Genomic DNA, 14,714 nt, shown 5'->3' with positions numbered 1-14,714 from the left:
CTGAATCTGATGGTGTAATTTTCATTAAGGTTCTACAACTTTTAGGAGGTGCTTCCCCCTTTTTTTGAAAATCAGTCAAATTTTCTCAGGCGCGTAACTTTTGATGAGTAGAACTAAACTTGATGAAACTTATATATTTGAAATCAGCATGAAAGTCTGATTCTTTTGATGTATCTATTGGTATCAAAATTCCGTTTTTTTAGAGTTTTGGTTACTATTGAGCCGGGTCGCTCCTTACTTACTGTTCGTTACCACGAACTGCTTGATTTATATATATATATATATATATATATATATATATATATATATATATATATATATATATATATATATATATATATATATATATATATATATATATATATATATATATATGTGTGTGTGTTGCGGTGAATGTCGACAATCACCGGTGAATGTCCGAAATACATTTTTTTCTCCTTGGATTCAATCATCGTTGCTAGTCAACTTTTTCAGTTTTATGCAAGGTTTGATGGTGACAGGTTAGGTTCTGTTTTTAACCCATTTCTGATATTTATAACCTAATGTACCCTAATCCAAACTAACCTACCATAACCCAGCTTTAACTTTCACCCTAAAAGCTTGTATAAGACTGAAAAAGCTAATTCGCAAAGATAATTGAATCCAACCAGAGAAAAAGGAATTATGGACATTCAACGGTGAAAGTCGACATTAAACAGATTTTGGACATTCACTGTAACATATAAATATTAATCATAATTTATTTATTACCCACTATGAACAAAAAGAAGTGGAGTACATCAAAAACAAAAAAAGCAAACTTGCACACTTAAATATTATTTATATAAAACGACGTAAATTAGGGTGCAGCAGTAAGACTTATTATTTAAAATAATAAGTCCTCAGAGATTTGAGATCTTTAGGCTTCAGAATTAGAAGAAACCCAGATAAAAAAAGAATAGAATGATCACAAAATGAAGAATATAATTTCCCAAGCCCTTTTCTGTTGTACATCCCTCTGTTTGCAACAATGTTTGAATATCCAATCTGAATTTTTTTCTAAAATTAGAATTATTAAAAACGATCTTCACGTGTAATTCTATCTATTTCTTCCTGAAACTAAAGAAAAGTAAGGCCATTAAATAATTAATCAGAAATATAGAGGATACATCATCTTCTAATAAAAAATGAAAAAAAAATATTAAGAAACACGCGGATAAAACCGTCATAAATATGAGAATTTTCAGCCGGTGACTGAGAAATGCGCAAACAAAACATATTTTGACAAGGTACTTCGTCCTACAGTACTCAAAAGTATAAAGAAAAACAAAATTCGAAGCAAAAAATAAAAATAAAGACAAAAAAAATTCAAGAAGTTATCTTATAAGAACGAAAGTAAAGAGGTGACTGAATTTCAAAATATGAAAAAAACAAGATTATCTGAAAGTTAGATTTCAGATGAAACAAACTAACTAAAACATTATTAACGTGAAACAATGTTTTTTTTAAAGTTATCGATTTATCATAAACTTATGTAGTATATCATAAATATATATGAAAAATATCATTAACATAATGAAATATAAAGATATATAAAAAAATTTACTGGATGTGGCTTTGCCAGGAATAGTATTGCAAAAAAAATATACCTTCAGTTAAACTATTCTTTTCAACACATCAACGATATTCAATTAAACATGCGGTTTTAGCTACAGCAGTTCCTTCTACATGTAGAACGAATTTTGCAGGGCGTATTTGAGAAAGTACTTGATAGCAATTAGAGTGTCTAACAATCGTGTAATTACTCTAATAGATTGTCCCTGAACGGAGTATGCTGCAACATCTATAAAAATCTTGCTAGTTTTACCTTAAGATGAGGAACCTACCAGACAAGTAAACGAAAAAAAGAGGGAAAACTGAATAAAAGTCGAACTGAATAAAAGTGTAAACTAACGTCGATGTAAACTGAAATAAAAGTCGATTAACAAGCATCAATACTCATGGTTTTACCGCAGCGATTTATTTTAGTTTCCTTTTTAACTTATTACTTTTCTAAACATGAAAAATAAGGAAATATAATGAAACATACATAAGGAATAATAGAATTTCGGACCTAAAGAAGAAACTTTTTGGATATTTACCCGCCCCCCCCGGCGCCCCCAACATGAAACACCGCACAGTCGGTTGACGTATAAGAAAAGTTCAGATTTTAAAATAAATAATAGTTATTTTTTTACGTCATAAATTTGAATAATTTTTTATAAGCTATATCTGTAGATAGACAAGGAGGGAACAAAAAATTCATCAAAAGATGGTTTCAAGATGAACTCTTTGCACCAGTTCATCTCCCCTCTCCCCCTCTACCCAAGGTTCGGATATTTGTGCTAAAATGTTTCATGCAATAATGAGTGAAATAAAGCACAATAACTGAAATAAACATATAAAAGACATACCTCTGTGACATCATTAGTGCTAATCTCAGTTTCTTGAACATCATTATTTTTCGCTTCAGTTGCTACATTTTCAGTTTCATTATCCAAAGACACCATTTGACAGATTTCATCATTAGCCAGCAAAAACCGCTTAGGCGTTTTCTTCTGACGGGATGAGGAACGCCTTATGGCCACATTTTTGGAATTCGGGCCCTTCTCATCAGCCGATTTGATTTTCTTGGAGATTTTTTTCGGAGGATCATTTATCGAAGTTGTTTGAGCTTTACGTCCTTCGGATTTTCTCCTAATATACAATGAGCTAGTTCCCTCGAGGGGATCTGTAACTGGAAGATGATTTGGGCGTGCTACCAAATCACCCCAAGACTTGCAATCACCTTCTGACACAGCTACAAGATTAATAGTTTCTGTAACAGAATCGCCATTATTAGACTCCATTGTCCCATCTGTGAGAGGAACATCAACAGTGTATGTGGAATTTAACCGACTTGAAATATTATCTTCCAAAACTAAAGTGACCTCGGATCCCTCATCCTTCAGTGCTAGAGAAGAGCTTTGTTCACTCAAAGTTTCAGCAATATTCTCAACTTCCTCTAGCTCTGTATCGAATTGCGGGTCTGTAGGTTGAGCCACCTCAACCACTTCTATATCTACAATATTTTCCACTGCATCACTGCCTTTTCTTAATGAATAGCCTACAAAAAGAAAACACTAACTGAAGAAAATATTCGTAAATATGATGTTAATTACTATAAAATAGAACTAATTAACACCATAAATAATGCAGAATATGAACAAAAATCGTTCTGTAAATTCCTCAACAAAAAGGAAAACCTATACATTTCTAAATTCGTTTTAGTTTGACGGATATTCATTGGCTTTTTGAGAAATTTAATTAAACCGCCGGTCCAAAGGCCCAATTAAGCAACTGCGATCTATGGATCATAGTTGTGGAGCAATTCCAGAGACAATTAGTTGGCTCTTAAAACTCATAACCAAAGTCCTAGCTGCTAACCCCGACAAACTTTGATTGATATTCAAAAGGCCAGTTTTAAGGGTACTAAATTGGGGAGGGAGTGGCCGGTATTCATCCCGTAAATTTCACCTACATTTTGAAGCCAGGTTGTCTCTTACTATTCCAATTAAGAAAAGCCATAGGCTTTTTCCTGTTAGTAACTTCACATCAAACAAAGAACAAATCAGATCGGACCGAGAACAGATCAGATGTTCTAAAGGATTGGTTTTCATTATTCCTTTGCACTACATTATTTTTTATATCCTTTTTACAGGAATTTATAGTTTTCCACGATTATCTACAGTCCAAGGCCGTATCCAGGGGGGGGGGTTTACCCGGTTTGAACCCCCCCCTTCTGGGGGGGGGGGGGGGTGAAAGAATATAGAATATCGAGATTGACAAAACTTTTTGCAGAAACTAAATTTCATCTGGGGGGGGGGGGGACAAAATGAGGTCTGGGAGGGATTACTTGGGTCTGGATGGGTCAGTTGACTCCAGGAGCGAATCTTCAGCATTTTATTGGGGGGGGGCAAGAGGGGTTCATATCTGTTCATAACTGTTAGTTTCCTGTTAGTAACTTCACATCAAACAAAGAACAAATCAGATCGGACCGAGAACAGATCAGATGTTCTAAAGGATTGGTTTTCATTATTCCTTTGCACTACATTATTTTTTATATCCTTTTTACAGGAATTTATAGTTTTCCACGATTATCTACAGTCCAAGGCCGTATCCAGGGGGGGGGGGGTTTACCCGGTCCAAATTGTATAGAACCACTGACCGCTTTTTTTCTCTCTCTTTTTTTGGTTTCTTGGTTTTTTGATTTATTAGGAGGGTTTTCTCCCGCACAAGCATGCTTCAGGGAATCGATGATGTATATTTTTGTTCAAATATAAGATGATAGATATCGATTTCTGGGCTCTGTGTGCAGGTATAGTCGACTAGGCTCTTGGTTGATAGTGAGATTTTGTGGCAGATAGATAATATGTGAGATAATATGGCAATTAGAGTTCTTTATGGTAATCAAATTGACCTATCTGTATCGGTGAGGCATCATAATTGATGAAAGCCTTAGTTTTAAAGACCATATTGCATCTGTTAGCAGCAAATTGTCTCGTAATATTGGTATTATGCGTAAACTTAGGTATCTTTTTCCGTGTGAAATTCTGAGAATGTTGTATTTTTGTTTGCATGCTGTTTAAAATGCATGCTGATTAAATCAATTTCTAATTAAAAGAGAAACAATTACTGGGCACAAATTTATATAGCAAGTTAAAAAAGAACTCTATTAGGTCAATTCAAGGTCAATTTGACTAGGGACTAACCCCATTAGAGATATTTACCGATGGAGACTATCAGATATTTTGTTTAATAAGAAAAATCCTACCCTTTCCCCCTTTCCCAATAAGTATTTTTCTAAAATTTATCATAGAATTCGTTTGGAACAAATGGACTAATCTTTCTTGCATTCTCGTATCAGTTTCCTAATTCAAGTGGTTCAGTTCCCCTGTCCACTCTTTGCAGGTATTGTGTTATGAATAATGAAACAATTGACCACTGCCTATTTGAATGTAATATGCTGACGTCTGCACAGCATACTTTGCATTGTAAACTGTTAAATTGCTTCAAACACCAAAAAATCTCATTATCAACCAAGAGCCTAGTCGACTATACCTGCACACAGAGACCAGAAATCTATATCTATCATCTTATATTTGAACTCCTTGAGTCGAAAGATCTACTGAAAGATATTTGAGGATATCTAATAATTAAAAGGCTACCAAGTCAGTAGCTCTATAGCCCTCAGAGTGAAGCAAAAGGAAAAGGGCTAAATAGTATCAACTGAAAAGCCCGCCTGCTGTGAAATAGAAGAAGAAGAAGCTCCAACTACCAACTTCGGCTTACCAGCTTATCATGGCAACATGATTAAAACTTACAAGTTATGTAAAATAACTGTCTATGACAACATTGGGTCCACCGACACTACAGTTCAGCATATCAAGTCTACATGGCTATCAGTTTAATTGCATGGCAGACACTAAGTCAGGGACACTGGAAGACGGGCCTTTTCCAACCAGATTACAAGAAAGTATTACTCGATTGTATTGCCCTTGAGTTCTGTGTGCAAAAAATCTTTTCTGTGTGCATCTAAGATAAAAAGACAAGTTTGTGTGTTTAAAGGATTAAACTGTCTTGGTTTTAATCCCCTCTCAGGCACAAGTGTTCAAGGCCAAGTTCATTCTGAAATTGATTCATTCCGAAATTGACCTTAATTATACATTATTTGAAAAAAACTACGTTTTCTAAAGAGTTAAAGAGGCTGAGTTACAAGGTCGAACCTTAAAACGTACAGGGATTAGGAGGCACAGTTGGGGGGCTGCCGCCCCCAAACCCCGCTTTCGCAGCCTTTAAATAAAAAAAAAGTTTTTTAAACTGAAAGTAAGGAGCGACATTAAATCTTAAAACGAACAGAAATTATTCCTTATATGAAAGGGGCTGTGCCCTTCTCAACACCTCGCTCTTTACGCTAAAGTTTGACTTTCTCACAACTCTTTTTTTAAACAATAAAAACTTTAGCGTAAAGAGCGAGGCGTTGAGGAGGGCACAGCCCCTTTCATATACGGAATAATTTCTGTTCGTTTTAAGATTTAATGTCGCTCCTTACTTTCAGTTTAAAAAACTTTTTTTTATTTAAAGGCTGCGAAAGCGGGGGTTTGGGGGCGGCAGCCCCCCAACTGTGCCTCCTAATCCCTGTACGTTTTACGGTTCGACCTTGTAACTCAGCCTCTTTAACTCTTTAGAAAACGTAGTTTTTTTCAAATAATTTCTGCACGTTTTTGTATAGTTTATTACTTATTATTGCTTGACTAACTGTTTGCTGATCGTGTCAGGAGTTATTTAAAAAAGAGGCTGAGTTTCTTTTTTAAACTGTAAATTCAGTATATAAAAAATTTTCTCTGACGGTGAATCGAACCCGGGTTTTCCGCCTGACAGTCAGGAGTCTTGACCGCCGGACTAAATAGACATATTTATAATTGTTTTTTAGTAAAGTGAATCTATTTTTAAAGCAAGCAAATCCCCATAAAACTTGATATTTGGTTTTTGGAAAACAGGGAAGGAGTGTTCGGATTGAGCTGAAATTTCGAGGATAAGCTCCCGGGCCCTAGGAAAAGCTTATCCTCTAAATTTCAGCCCGATCGGACAACGTCAAAGGGGGGCTGTGGTGGGAAGGGTCGAAACTTCCGGCCCAGTTTACTCCATGAAGATAAAGTCGGAGGAGGATAAAATTTTCGTAAATGTTTCTTAGTTTGAGCTTGGGCTACAAAATGCGATCACCGCCGTCTCTCTGCGGCCTCTAGGACCTTAAATCGCTTACCATTGTGGTGGGTCACCTCTTTCTCGAGGCACAAGGGGGCCTCCTTGATAAAGTCGGGGGGGGGGGGTGAAAGTTTGCACGGTTCTTATTTTGAGCGTTGGCGAAAAAATTCGATTACCGCTGTCTCTCTGCGACCGCTAGGACCGGAAATCGCTTTCAGGCTGTTATAGGAAAACGAACCCGCGTTTTCTCGGGCTAGCCTGCTTATAGCGGGTTATTATAGGAAAACGAGGTTTTTCGTAAATGTAAATTCGGGGGATAAATTTTTTCGGTCTTAAAATATCAAAAGGCCCTAACAGTTCTAAATCGGCTCTGAATGAGTCCACATTCACCCTGATCCGGGGCCAACTGTGGCCTGTCGGCGGGGCTAAAAAAAAAAAAAAGAAAGTAACTTTAATTGGGGCTATTTGGTTTTTTGAAAACAGGGAAGGAGTGATCGGATTGACCTGAAATTTCAAGGATAAGCTCCCAACCCTAGGAAAGCTTAACCTCTAAATTTCAGCCCAATCGGACAACGTTAAAGGGGGGCTGTGGTGGGAGGGTCGAAACTTCCGGCCCAGTTTACCCCATGAAGATAAAGTCGGAGGAGGATGAAATTTTGCAAGTTTCTTAGTTTGAGCTTGGGCTACAAAATGCGATTACCGCCGTCTCTCTGCGACCTCTAGGACCTGAAATCGCTTAACATTGTTGTGGGTCGCCTCTTTATAGAGGCACAAGTGTGCCTCCTTGATGTAAAACCGGGTGTGAGTTCAATACTAGTGATGAACTATCCAGGAAGCAAGTTAATGCTAATAAAGGTATATGCAAATATGCCTGGAGAGGGGTTTGTAAGAAGGAAGTCGTGTAAATACCTTCATTTGTGCAAGAATTATTATTTGAAGAATGAATGCAGTGTCCCTGGGTGCAAACTCTTACATTCCAGGGTGTGTGACAGTTTTAGAAGTGGACTTTGCTTCGGTGAATGCAGTCAAATCCACTTGACATATGGATACAAATCTTTTAAAAAGCTCTTAAATAGTGCCGAAAAAAAAATTTAAACCCACTGTCAGCACCCACTCCAATTTCTTCTCTCATCAGTTCGAACCTGTCAAAAAACGATTTGCATCAAACCTTCCGACCATTACATGAAAGGTCAGTGAGATACCGCAAGCAGTTCAGCTCAACGAAAACAAATTCTCCCCCCTCCAACAGTGCCAAGAAAACTGTCAAAAAACGAGAGTCACCGAGCCTGTCAAGTAACACATCAGTGTCCATTGAAGCACCACCACCCGCTCATTCCGGGGTATTTAAGACCCCCACCGTATTCTATCACCACAAAGAAGACCCTACTTCCATCCATTCGTTCCCAGGTACTTCGGGTTATGGAAGCATCGAATTACGTGACTCTAGTGTAAACCAGTGTTATAGTTCTAATTTATGTCCCCCCAAATCCCAACTTAATAATATCCCCATAATTTGTCCGCTGTCCTCCTTTTCTCTGAAGCCTGGTCCAGCCCCGCCTTTTAATCCTGCTTCTCAAACGAATCCCAGCATTTATCCCGAAAAAGATGCCTCTCCTCTCCCAGATCCACGTTCCTCCCACCCCCCACTGTCTCCCACAATTAACGAACAAAAAATTGCCCTCTTTTGTAACCGTTTTACTTTCCCAAAGTTGCTTGTTACGAACGCCGAAAGCCTGAATTTCGACAAATTGATCGAGCTAGAAGCCCTCTGTCAAGTACACAAAATTGATGTAATTGCCGTAACTGAGGTCCAAGCACAGAACCCTGATTTATTGAAAATTAATAACCACTCACAATTCATAAAATATCGTCCTCATGATTAACCCCTAGGTAAAAAGGGAGGTGGAATACTATTATTTGTAAATAATTATCTCTTTCCTAAATTAATTCATGTTCCCAACCTTTCAGATTACGATGAAATCATCTGGGCAGGTGTAAAACCCAGGGTTTTACCACGCCCCTTTAATTTGATTGTGTTTTGCTGCTTCTATTATTCCCCAAATCAAATAGGCTGCACAAAGACAGCGATTTTACCAACAACTGCATAATAGTGCCGACTTTGTAATATGCAAATTCCCGAACGCCGGTATTTTCTTAGTAGGTGATGCTAATGATCTAAAGTTAAATTCCCTTTGTAGTTCCCTAAACGTAAAACAAACAGTAAAAATAACAACAACAAAAGGAAATTCTACCCTTGATTTGATTTGTACCAATATGCAGGCATTCTATGTCCCTCCTGTCCCCTTGCCCCCGTTAGGAGGAAGTTACCATTTTTGTTTATTAACGAAGCCTCTCAACAGCTTTAATCATACTTTCTTTGTTACTGAGTTCTCTTATCGCCCAATTTCCAATGATGGCCTTTATACATTTGGATCTTAATTTACCAATGAAAACTGGCTGGCTCTCAAAGGAAAAATAACATTAATTTTAAAGTCTCTGAATTCCAAAATCTGATTAAAACAAAATACATAAATTCCTTCCCTGTGAAAAAAGTAAAAACATGTTCTAATGATAAACCATACGTTACTACCCAATTGAAAAATTAATTAGAATAAAACGGAATCTACTAAAGAGTGGTAAAACATCCGAAGCGAACTCACTGCGTAAACATATAAAAAAAGAAATACGTAAATCTGCTTCTTCATATTACAAATGCAAAGTCCAGGATTTATTTTCTACAAAGCCAAAACAATGGTATAATAGAATAAAGAAAATTTGTGGGAAAACATATAATAATATAGATTTCCATTTCAAAGAAGACCCTTCAGTTACAGCAAATGATCTGAACATGTTTCTTTCTTCCATAGTTCAGAACCTACCTCCTCTTTCTTTTGACACTCCTTATGATTTGTGCTCTCTCAACTTTCCCATTATTTCGCCCTCGAGTGTGGAGGCAAAAGTTAAGAACATTAAAAAGTGTAGTACATGTCCACTAGACATCCCGATTGTACTAATTAAAGCCTTTGCCGACAATCTCTCAGAGCCTTTGTCCTTACTTTTTAATGAAATTACCTCTACTGGTAAATTTCCAAATTCTTAGAAATTAGGTTTTATTACTCCCGTAAAAAAGAAAGGTAACAATCAAGATTTTGATGGTGTCCGTCCCATTACTCTTACTCCAGTTTTTTCGAAGTTATATGACAGCTTTTTAGCTGAGTGGTTGAAAGTGAAGATAATCCCCAAAGTTGACCAAAGACAATTCGCAAACCTACGCTCTACATCTACTACCCACTATCTTGTTCACCTTATGAACACGATATGTAACACACTCGAAAAACCCAATACCTGGCTCAATGTTGTCGCTGTTGACTTGCAAAAAGCTTTTGATTTAATCAACCACAATATACACAATATATATTAGAAAAGCTATCTAATGACTTTCAAGATGACCCTTATTTAATTAGAATAATTGCGTCTTTCCTCTCTAATAGAACGCAAGTCGTGAAATACCTGAATGTAGATTCTGATCCCCTTCCAATTGATAATCATGTGCCACAGGTAACCCTCTTAGGTTCAGTTTTATTTCTTGCGATGATAAACAACCTTGGTGTTTATTTTCCGGATAGATGGAAATTCGTTGATGATCTAACTGTCTTAGAGACATGTTTCAAGAATTCAAAAAGCAACCCAATGCACATCTTGGAATCGATATCAGCCGAAGCTCTTACTGATGATATGAAAGTCAACCTTTTAAAGCCAACTGTTCTTACTATTAATTTCCATAAAACTCACCCTTCTTTCTCCTGTCCAATCCTCCCTGGAATGTCTGTTACCACTGTGAAATTACTGGGCGTTACCATCTCAAGCGACTTAAAATGGGATTGTCATATTAATGACATCTTAAAACGTGCAAATGCCTCATTTTCCCTCCTTAAACTCCTTAAAAAATTTAAATCCCATGAATCGCATTGTTTGAGGATTTTTCTGTCATTTGTACGCCCAACCCTTGAGTACGCCTGTCCTGTTTGGCATCCTGGCATTTCCATCGAATTGTCGGACAGAATAGAGGCAGTCCAAAAAAGGTGCCTAAGAATTATCTTCAATGAGGGTAAAGTACCTTATATTTCCCTTCTTAGGAGAGCTAATCTTGTCACCCTTAAGGAAGGGAGAGCAAAAATTACCTTGCGTTTTGCTAACAATGCCCTTCATAACCCTCGAATAACTCCCCTTTTCCCTGGTCAATATTCACCCCTTCGACCCCGCGTTCTGTGTCAACAAAAATCCCCCTTCTTGCCCCAATAAGAGTTTGCACTGAAAGATATAGAAGAACTTTTATCCCTTCCCTAGATGACATTTTCAACTAGTGACTCTCCGCAGCCTCCCCCCCCTCACTCATGTTTTACCTCATAGTTATTAATTTTAATGCCCATTTTGCAAATTTGGGGGTTTTTTATTTATGTTTTTAGTAACTAACTAAATTATGTTTTTTTTGATTTTACTTTATCTCCTTGTTAATTTTACGAGTTTTCGTTTTTTTTTTTTGGATTTTTGCTGAATTGACATTGCCTTATAATTTTATGAGTTTAATTTTTTTTTGTTTTTAAAATTTTTAAGCATTTGACATTGACTCTTTTATAATTTTCTGTTGTTGTTTGATTGTTTGTTTTTGTTGTTCTTTTTTCGCTTTATTTGACGCTAAAGTGCGAATTCGGCCCTTTTGGGCATGTGATAGCCGTTTTTCAGCAATAAATCTTATCTATCTCTATTGACTTTTTTAAAAACGATTTTAGAAACACGTTAAGTAAAAAATTATGTTTTTCTCGACGATCCAAAACACGATTTTTGGAAACTACTTCTGAACTACCGCAGTTTCCATTCTATTTTTATGGAATAGGATCACAAAGTTTCTATTCTAACTACATTATTTGGTTAAAATGCTGTTTAATTCAATAGAGGGTATGTTACAAATACTGAAAATCCAATTCAAACAGCGCCATGAACGATCTCTGCACTGACAAGAATTACTAGAGCGTGCTGCAGATTCGAAGGGAACCATATTATTGTAGTTTCAGAAACATATCACTAGCTCTAAACAAGCAGCGCTGCCTCACCTAACCACTCCAAGGTCCTTACAAAAATGCAAAATTTCATAGTTTTGTACAATAAGAGACTTGTACCAAGATTTAAAATCTTTTGGCCTTTGGTCTCTGAATGATAAAGCCTCAGAGGCAAAATAGTAGATACGTTTCTAGGATTCAAGATTGTGGTAGACTATACATTATTTTTGTTTCAACCAGCATTTCCTAATTGAAAAGATAGTTGCTATGACAGTTACCCTGACACCGCATGTCTGCTAGGAAATAGGACATCAGATATCCCACAGTTAGATCCTTCCTTGAAGGGTCAAAGAATGCTTTGACCCTTCAAGGAATGCTTTGAGGTATAGAGAAAAGGAGCACCATTCTCAAATGTTGTCTTGTCCATTCCAGTCAAGGGATTTGTCCATTAATTTATTATCGGCTGAAAGATGGACCATTCTTCTTTTAAGTGACTTTCTTTTCAGTTGGAGCCTACGCCACTCTTCTCTTTGTCAACGTTGCCATCAATGTGACGAAAATATTCAGCATATCTTGTCTGAGTGTCATTCTTCTGCAGGCGATGCCAAGATTTTGAAGCAACATTGCCAGGGTTGCAAAATTTCAAGAAAACTTGGCAGAACTCTTATTCAGACAATCAAAAATTCTAAAAGTTATTTAGGCTCATAAATGGAAATCAGTAGCCTTGGCTAGTTTAATTTCAAAGGTGAAGGACTAATTACTGAGCTGGTGACACATGTTAAATTTATTCGAGAGTTTTTTAATATCCTTTTGCTGTTTAAAATTTATTTATTCCAACATATTTTCCCGTTTTATTGTTTTTTCACCATACCCCCCCCCCCTCGTCTTTGAGGGCAAACTTGAAAGGTATGCCAACAAAATATTATACCTTTTACCAATCCCAGCAATGACAGAAAAGACATTTTTTTATTATTATTACGATTTCCATTTTTTCTGTGTCTATGATCCTAGTCGTAAGTTTTTGTAGGTTCCAATCCCCTTCTTTCCTTTTTTTCCTTACCTATGACCAAGGAAACCTTAGAAAGAACACCTTACTCGCTAAAATATGATATGTCGCTATATTTCGCGGATAAACCCTCCCACTTCAAACACTAAATAGTAATTTCAAAGAATATCCCTCTTATACTGGTGATGGATCACTTTTACCTTCAATCCTTAATCTATGACCACATTAATTCCATAGAAGACATATTTTTCAGTGTTATTGTGTTATTGTATAATGAACTTTGTATGACAGTGTTATTGCATAATGAACTTTTAGCTTTTTGCCCCCTCCTCCACACTTTAAGGGTCAATTTGACCAATTTAGCCTAGGTAGGGTGATGCGGATTTTAGGTATGTTAATGAGCGCATTTTACTTTATTTAATGGTGTAAATTATTTGTCGCAATTTGTTCAGGGTCTATCCCTATCCCTTTTTTGTCGCATCTTTATAATTCCAGAAGCCATTTCGATCTCAGATTTGACGATGCCAAAACAAGAAAAATCCCATTTTAAGCATATAATTTGTATATGAAGTTAAACAAAATATTCAGTAATGCAAAACTAATAAGTATTACTAATTTAGCAAAACAATTCATATTTCATTTGGTGCAAGGCCAGATCTGCATTTATCTGCAGGGCCAGATAAGACTTGGAGTTTCCTGCAGGGCCAGATTAACCCCATAAAGGGCCCAAGACCAAATATCATCAGTGGGCCCCAGCTTAATTTAATTTGTTTACAGGTCTCAAAACCAAACAGAAGATTTTATACACACCCGAACACACGAATCCTCGGCCTGAAAAAAGGAGGAATGTAGTCTAGAAATACACTTGATTCGTGTGTTTATAACGACCCCCTTTTAGGAAAAAACATTAAAAACCCCCCACCCGAATTGCCATACATAAGTACACCATTATTTACGGACAATCCTATATACCAGATGTATGGCCCATCAACGCATAGTAATTAAATTTAAAATATTTGGTACTATTAGTGCTTTAAAATGCTGTAAAAAAAAAAAAAAAACAAATACAAATTAAGTGGACACATTTATATAAATTATATGGTCGTTTTTTACAATAAATAATTAGCTCAGAGAAAAAAGGAAGGTGGGAAGCTTAATTGAAGATTTAATACACATTTTCAATGAATAAAACTACTAGCACCACTGAGAGTACAGCATTAATCGCAAACATCAGTAGTACTAACAGCTACTGGTACAACGGTCAAATTTAAAAAGGATAGAGCTTTCGGGCATTGTCAGGTAACATCAGATAGCGTAGGTTGTTCTTGTGCTCTATTTAGTCTTCCTTTTGTCGGAGACTGGCTTGAACCTCCACTCTTATCAATATCCCCTTCTCTTTGAGCAAACCTTAAATACTGTTACCTATTTACCCGATTACACTCATTTTAGCTTCTTATGACGGAATTGAATAGCTTTTCAGTCGCTATCTTTTTAACTGATTTTTCAAATTAGTTGGCGGAATCATAATTTCAAATTAAAAAAAAGGAATAGAGATAGCATATTACCAATAGTCAATTTACTAAGAAACCTGTAAATCTTAATTATAATTACCCAAGGCTTTAGCAAAATAAATCTTGAAACTACAAAGCAAACATTTTGTAGTTACAATGACGACCAACTGTCGAATGCAAGATGGGATCCAATGTAAATATGTATATTTTCTGTCTGCCTGTCAATGAGGAATAGTGACAACACCAGCTAGCAGTCTTAACTCTTTACCCGCCCCCATGCCAGTCTTGGCCTCCCCCCCCTCAGACATTAGTTTAAGCCTGTGTTAACTTCAGATAAAGATATTGAGTTTTGACTTTAGCGCGGCAAAGAGTAAACAC

At 36.5% G+C, this 14,714-nt stretch overlaps 1 pseudogene across 1 annotated transcript in view; it reads right to left on the bottom strand.

Annotated features, from left to right (window-relative positions):
• Positions 1–14,714, bottom strand: part of LOC148953729 (importin subunit alpha-5-like) — a 50,763-nt pseudogene that overhangs the window by 34,374 nt on the left and 1,675 nt on the right. The window lies entirely within an intron of this gene.

Source organism: Artemia sp. Qi Xiang Cuo, chromosome 3 (genome assembly GCF_049724085.1).
Source record: "Artemia sp. Qi Xiang Cuo chromosome 3, ASM4972408v1, whole genome shotgun sequence".
NCBI classification, from domain to species: Eukaryota; Metazoa; Arthropoda; class Branchiopoda; order Anostraca; family Artemiidae; genus Artemia; species Artemia sp. Qi Xiang Cuo.
The sequence above is the reverse complement of the archived record's forward strand: the minus strand, read 5'-3'. Positions and strand labels throughout refer to the sequence as shown.